General features: G+C 41.4%; 2 non-coding genes across 2 annotated transcripts; one reads left to right on the forward strand and one right to left on the reverse strand.

Annotated features, from left to right (window-relative positions):
• On the forward strand, window positions 1-82 carry TRNAS-GCU (transfer RNA serine (anticodon GCU)). The gene has a single exon. It is a non-coding gene; the product is annotated as a tRNA-Ser (tRNA).
• Window positions 83-5,900: 5,818 nt separating this feature from the next.
• On the reverse strand, window positions 5,901-5,972 carry TRNAQ-UUG (transfer RNA glutamine (anticodon UUG)). The gene has a single exon. It is a non-coding gene; the product is annotated as a tRNA-Gln (tRNA).
• Between the last annotated feature and the right edge of the window lie 1,966 nt (window positions 5,973-7,938).

Here is a 7,938-nt window from a genome sequence, read left to right on the forward strand (position 1 = left end):
GACGAGGTGGCCGAGTGGTTAAGGCGATGGACTGCTAATCCATTGTGCTCTGCACGCGTGGGTTCGAGTCCCACCCTCGTCGTGAGGCTCTCTTTGGATTTCTTTGGTCCCTTCAGAACATCTGCTGTGTGAAAACAGTGTAACTAGTAAGTAGCTTTCTAGTTGCCACGAGAATGGTGTTTGCTATCACCTGAAACAGCAACTTCCTTAAGGGACTTTTTTGAGGAAGAGCAGCTAACTGAGGGATATAGAAAAACATTGCCTAAAATAATCCACAGAATTATACACAATAAATCATTATATGTTGTACTTGTAGGAAATTTTCAGCCTATTTTTAGCTGTACTGCAATATTTCACAAAGCTTGCTAATTTAAACTGTCTCCCTCACCAATAGACTACTTAACCATTACTAAGGATCTCTTGCTTGAATGAAGAGAGTATGTACCTGTTTAGAGACAAAACTGAAAATACATCCAGTGGAATATTTCCTGTTAGATCCAAGGATTCCTCCATTAGCAAAACAGAGAAGAAAGTCAGTATTGTGTAGCTTCTCCTGTGATCTCCATCTCTATCTTGTCAGAACTTTGGGGGAAAGTATTTATATACATATATAAAATATTATATTATTTTATAAAATCATTTTATTTAATTTTTAATATATTAAATACAGTTTAACTTAGAATTATTAAAATATTTATAAATATATATGTAAAGCTATACAGCAAAATTTTGCATCCATTCTTATTTTCCAACCAATGTAATTATACATTCCCCACAAATAGCCATTTTCTCTTCCAGAATCATATTAAGCACATATGAATATATACCACATGAAATAACTATAGCTTTTTATCTCAGATAACACAAATGATAACATATTATGCACACTAGTCTGTGCCTTCCCTCTTTCCCTTAATCAATATATCTTGGAGAGTTTTCCATATCATCACAAAAAGTGACAGTTCATTCTTTTCCAAGGATGTATGGTATTTCAACATATGGGTTACTGTATATTATTTAACCAGACCTCTATTGGACATTTAGGTTTCCCAACCCCACCTTTTGTTTTTATAAGCTATGCTAAAATGAATAACTTTGTACATTTATATATAATAATATATAATATTATACATAGACATTTATATTATTCTTATATATATAAAATTGAATGTGTGTATTTGTAACACTGTAAGATTAAATTTTTAAAAAGGCATTTGCCATGCTCTAGCATACATGCTTTTGAAATATTTACACATATTTCCAAATTGCCTTTAAATGAATTTTGTTAATCTACACTCCCAAACAGTAATGTCTAAGGTCCTTGCTTCCCTCACCCTCCCCAATGTGCTATGATGCCAACTTTGGCTTCTCTGTCATTTTAGTAGATGGAAGTGATATTGCAGTGTAATTTAATTTTCATTTCTCTCATTACAACAAAATATTTGTTACACTTATAAAAATAGAATAGTCTTTGCTTTAATTAATTTGAATTTTAATTTTTTTAAGGTGAAAACAATTGGAAGTATGATTTCTAGGCTGCTTCAAGTGTGTGTAGCAAATGAATTCTGGGCTTCACCCTTGACCTATTAAATTATGATGTCAGGGAATGTGCTCTGGAATCTGTAATTTAATAAAACATCCAGATGTTTCTCAAGTTGATCTTAAAGTCTCATATCTGGTTGAGGTATATATGTATTACATTCAATCAGCCAGAATTCTCTTTTATTTCTGTAAATATTCAGCCGAGGAAAGCTGTTCCTGCCATCAGTGTTCCCAGCCACATTCTCATATCTTGGAGAAATAAAAAATTTTGTTTCATTTCCTCAGGAAATTGGTTATCTTTAGTCCATTCAGTCCTCTACTTTGGACACATTCTCTACGTTTATTGTATCTTCAAATAATGAATTAAATCTTTTTTTCTGAAAAAGCAATTTTACTAGGATATGTCCATAAGTTCTTTGAGGCAACTGTCAAAAGAAAAATTGCACTAGCTGGAGTTAAGGAAGGAAGGAAGATGGGCAAGGAAGACTTTATTTAAGACTGTTGCAGTAGGGAAGATTGAACTCAATCTAGAATACGAGAGGCAGCTGAGGATTTATAGCCGAAGGGGCAGAGTAAGGAGTCATTAGGTGGAAAATTATTAAAAAGAATTTGATTAAATATCAAGAGTGAAGAAAGGGAGCTTTATTGGATATCAAGGATGCTGAGGGGGATTCTAGATAAACTGGCTAAGCAGGATTCTTGCCCAAATGCTGCGAAGGCCAAGCATGGTTTGTAAGAGGACTCAGAGAAGCTTGACACAATTTTGGTCAAGTAGGGAGTTCTTGTTAATATCCACAGGGATTCCTTCAGCTTCCTGAAGGGATGGGAGACCAACAGGAGGTAAGATTCCCACAGAAGTATCCATGTGTTCTCCCAGTCTCTCGTGTATCTGTTACTGATTCTGCCTCCCTATAGCAGTTGTTACTTGGCTTTCTCTTGAGTCCTGGGTCACTTGAGTACACTTATCTCCTCCAGCCAGGTATTTTTCATTACATGTAATTTATAGACTTTGAATAACATGTGAGTTACTGAATTTGAGCTACAACAAATGGGCCCTTGATGCTAGATATGACCATAATGATTACATCATTAAATTCTGTCAGTATTTGAGATGAAGTGGTTCTCCCTTTTGTTATGTCATTTCCAGGAATGTGTTTATTTGGGTTGCTACGTCACTGCTGCAGATGTCTGAGAACCACAGGCTAGAAATGGAACAGGTTGGAGGGACTGCAGTTAGAAACTTCCTACATGGGGAAGGCTATCAGGCCAATTCAGAAGAGAGAGAATATTTTAGTGGGATACTTTTGATCATATTAGCATCAACAAGGTGGAAAAAAAACAGGAGCATGCCTGCTAAGGCACCACCCCCAGCAGAAATGTTATTTCCCCCTGTAATTAGCATCATCGCAGATCATAAGAGTGGAGGTACAGTCAAGTGCCCATAGTGGGAAACAAAAGAATCTGTTTTCATACACTTAGTAGACTTAATTTGTTACAGAGTCTTGAATAACCAACAGTAATTCATAATGAGTCAATGGAATATTTATAGTTCAGTGAGTTATTGTAATTGGTGAGAGTAGGACTTGATTTAATTTTTTTGTTACATGTTGTTGTTCAGGTACTCAGTCATGTCTGACTCTTTTCGACCCTGGAGACTGCAGCACGCTGAGATTCTCTGTCCTTCACCATATCCTGGAGCTTGCTCAAACTCACGTGCATTGAGTTGATGATGCCATCCAACCATCTTGTCCTGTGTTGTCCCCTTCTTCTCCTGCCTTCAATCTTTCCCAGCATCAGGGTCTTTTCAAATAAGTCAGATCTTTGCATCAGGTGGCCAAAGTTTTGGAGTTTCAGCTTCAGCATCAGTCCTTCCAATGAATGTTCAGGATTGATTTCCTTTAGGATTGACTGATTTGATCTCCTTGCAGTCCAAGGGACTCTCAAGCGTCTTCTCCAATACCACAGTTCAAAAGCATCAATTCTTCAGCACTCAGCCTTCTTTATGGTCCAACTCTCACATCCACACATGACTACTAGAAAAACCACAGCTTTGACTAGATGGGCCTTTGTTGGCAAAGTAATGTCTCTGCTTTTTAATAGGCTGTCTAGGTTGGTCATAGCTTTTCTTCCAAGGAGCGTTTTTTAATTTCATGGCTGCAGTCACTATCAGCAGTGATTTTGGAGCCCAAGAAAATAAAGTCTGTCATTGTTTCCACTGTTTCCCCATCTATTTGCCATGAAGTGATGGGACCGGATGCCAAGATCTTAGTTTTTTGAATGTTGAATTTTAAGCCAACTTTTACACGCTCCTCTTTCACCTTTATCAAGAGGCTCTTTAGCTTCTCTTTGCTTTCTGCCATAAGGGTGATGTCATCTGCATATCTGAGGTTATGGATAATTCTGGCAAACTTGATTCCAGCTTGGGCTTCATCCAGTCCAGCATTTCTCATGATGTACTCTGCATAGACGTTAAATAAGCAGGGTGACAATATACGGCCTTGACATATTCCTTTCGCTATTTGGAACCAGTCTATTGTTCCGTGTCCAATTCTAACCGTTGTTTTTTGACCTGCAGACAGATTTCTCAGGAGGCAGGTAAGGTGGCCTGATATTCCCATCTCTTGAAGAATTTGCCACAGTTTGTTGTGATCTACATAGTCAAAGGCTTTAGTGTAGTCAATGAAGCAGAAGTAGATGTTTTTCTGGAATTCTCTTGCTTTTCGATGATCCAACGGATGTTGACAATTTGATCTCTGGTTCCTCTGCCTTTTCTAAATCCAGCTTGAACATCTGGAAGTTCTCGGTTCACTTTCCTTTGAAGCCTAGTTTGGAGAATTGTGAGTATTATTTTGCTAGCGTGTGAAATGAGTGCAACTGTGCAGTAGTTTGCAACAAATGAGAACATTAAAATGTCGAAGCAAGAAGGAACCTGAAAATAGATCACTGGATTTATGGATTGCCTCTTATGACATGCTGCTGCTAAGTCACTTCAGTCGTGTCCGACTCTGTGCGACCCCATAGACGGCAGCCCACCAGGCTCCGCCATCTCTGGGATTCTCCGGGCAAGAACACTGGAGTGGGCTGCCATTTCCTTCTCCAATGCATGAAAGTGAAAAGTGAAAGTGAAGTCGCTCAGTCGTATCCGACTCTTCGCGACCCCATGGACTACAGCCTACCAGGCTCCTCCACCCATGGGATTTTCCAGGCAAGAGTACTGGAGTGGGTTGCCATTGCCTTCTCCGTCTAATGACATAGAAGAGGTTAATTTCTATAGAACATAGACACCTATCTTCTAATTTATTTCCGGCCCTGCTGAAGGAAATCTTTCTTCCCACATGCCCACCTTTCTCTCTCTAACGGCACAGTAAGTGTCTTCCCAGAGCTAACCGGACTTTCCGAGTTTGATTAGCTTTATCTCCAACTTGATTCTGGTCTACACACGGAGTACTTTTTCAGGGGGGCATTTCTTGTCCCTGAGCCTCTGCTCGGGGGAACTGTTTCCTGGGTGCTTCGGGTGTTTGGCACTTTCCGAAGAGGTCTGGATCAGAGCTTCGCTCCATTTCCTGCGGGTCCAAGTTGCGGAAGAGGGAAGACACCCGGGGAACCGCGAAGGCAAAGGGCGTTCCACTCACCGGCAGCCTCTCTCACCCGAATTTACGCTCCTCTCCGGGCCCCTCCACCGCGTGCAATACTTTCTGTGCATTTTACGCTCTTCAAATGCGGGCGTTTTGTGATGAATCGGGAACTCCTGCTCCCGGCGCAGTGAGGCCAGCGACCGGTCGGGAGGTGAGTTTTTCTGCTTGGACTGCAGGGACCGCGCTCTCCGCGGCTGCAAGTTTTCGAGGAGTTTCCCATCCGACTTTGCATTTGGAGTGGATAATGAGAACGAAAAGAAGGAGTGAGAGAAGACAGACGAAGAGTGAACTGTCTGGGTGAAATGGGAAAGGGAAGAGGGGATAAGAAGTGACCCCGGGCTTGTGTGTCACCGCGAAGAAAGCGCGCTTCGGGCCGAGGCTCAGTTCCGCTTAGGAGCCCGCGCGGCGGCGAGGAGGTCTTCGTACCTCGGAGATTTTGAGATGCTGTCTGCATCAAGTAATTGGCGCTGCTGGAGCCGTTCCGCCCGGCCCCTGATAAGTTCGTGAGGTTACTGGAAACAGCCACCATTTCTACTCAGTCTCCCTGTTGTTGAACTTTGTGCACTTGGAAAGCTCGGTTTTAAAGAATCTGTTACTTTCCAGGCGAAGTATTCGGTACTTTGGTTCGAACAGAGTAGGAGAATCCAGTACGACCACATTTGTGTAAAGCAGGCGAACGCTTTTTCCCCAGTTTGGATGCGAACTATAAAATATTCCCCTGAAAGGTCCCACCGAGATTCGAACTCGGATTGCTGGATTCAAAGTCCAGAGTGCTGACCATTACACCATGGGACCAATCGAGAGAATAAGACCCCGTCCGCAATTATAGTTAAATATTCCCTCCACCGGAGAAGGCAATGGCAACCCACTCCAGTACTCTTGCCTGGAAAATCCCATGGACGGAGGAGCCTGGTAGGCTGCAGTCCATGCGGTCGCTAAGAGTCGGACACGACTGAGCGACTTCACTTTCACTTTTCACTTTCATGCATCGAAGGAAATGGCAACCCACTCCAGCGTTCTTGCCTGGAGAATCCCAGGGATGGGGGAGCCTGGTGGGCTGCCGTCTATGGGGTCACACAGAGTCAGACACAACTGAAGTGACTTAGCAGCAGCAGCATTCCCTCCACAGTAGGTTTTCCGTAGCTTCAACCCAGACGAGTTAGATCAAGTTTCATTGAGTCCACGCTGATAATGAAATCTGATGCTTTACGCTGTTGGGGAAGAGGCAATGGGCACAATATAATTCGAGACAATTCGCCTACTCTCTCTTCCGCTTCGGTTGGGAGCATAAATTAACTTTCAGAAGACCAGCAGAGGCTGATCCAGGTTTTGTGAAGTTTGAAACTTACACGAGTTTCTTAAGAAGAACACAAGGCTCTTTTTTTTAAGAGAACGAATAGACATTCCCAATACAAAATTAGATACAGTTACTCCAAGACATATATGATGCATCTGAGGGAAAACTGGAGGAAAAAGAGGCTGCAGTCTTAACTAATTTCCATTATAATATACTTTTACAAGTTTTACAAAAATATATGTTCATACACGGCGACACCTTCCAGGGCCTTAGAGAGGGGTCTTGACGCCTTTAGTGAAACATGATAAATATCCCGCCAAGGAGCAATTTGGGAATATCTATAAGAATAATCTCCAGCACCACAGTTCAAAAGCATCAGTTCTTCGGCGATCAGCTTTCTTCACAGTTTTCTTCTCACATCCATATATGACCACAGGAAAAAACCATAGCCTTGACTAGACGGACCTTGGTAGGCAAAGTAATGTCTCTGCTTTTTAATATGCTATCTAGGTTGGTCATAACTTTCCTTCCAAGGAGTAAGCGTCCCTTGGACTGCAAGGAGATCCAACCAGTCCATTCTAGAGGAGATCAATCCTGGGTGTTCATTGGAAGGACTGATGCTATTGCTGAAGCTCCAATACTTTGGCCACCTCATGCGATGAGTTGACTCACTGGAAAAGACTCTGATGCTGGGAGGGATTGGGGGCGGGAGGAGACGGGGACAACAGAGAATGAGATGGCTGGATGGTATCACCAACTCGATGGAGGTGAGTTTGAGTGAACTCTGGGAGTTGGTGTTGGACAGGGAGGCCTGGCGTGCTGTGATTCATGGGGTCGCAAAGAGTCGGACATGACTGAGCGACTGAACTGATAAGAATAATCTACTCAGCAATTTTTCTTTAAAAAAGCCATTCTACAGAAATAAAAATATTAAAAGTTAAAAATATATCTAAAGATGCTCACTGGAATATATTTTAGTATCAGAAACTTGAAAATATGCCTATCCATTCAGTAGAAATAATATACTAAAAAGAATGGGATTGATATAGGTACACACGTTGGCTTAGCAGTTTCTGGAGAGATTTAGTCTAAGACTAGTAAGCAAAACTCAGCAATTTGCTGAAATGTAATATATAGTATGACTCAATTTTTGTCATAGTTTGTGAATTTATATACTCATTTTTAATAGGTTAAGATTTTGTCCTGTTCCCTTTTGTGAGATATAATTACTTCAGTAATTAAAAGCGAAAAATGTACCCCCAAAATTTAATGCCCTCCCGTAGAGGACTTAGAAGTTGTGTTTACTCCTTGCTGATTGCCTGCTGTGCTCAGTATGGTGGTGATCAGAGCATGCAGAAAATGAAAGAGTAGAAGACAGAACCCCTGACTGCAAGGGATTAACAGTTAGGGAGAAACCACAAAAGATAAATGCAACATGTTAATAGTGACTAGGAAAATGAGAAG

Source organism: Moschus berezovskii, chromosome 23 (genome assembly GCF_049115385.1).
Source record: "Moschus berezovskii isolate FMDL1 chromosome 23, NW_MosBer_1.0, whole genome shotgun sequence".
NCBI lineage: Eukaryota > Metazoa > Chordata > Mammalia > Artiodactyla > Moschidae > Moschus > Moschus berezovskii.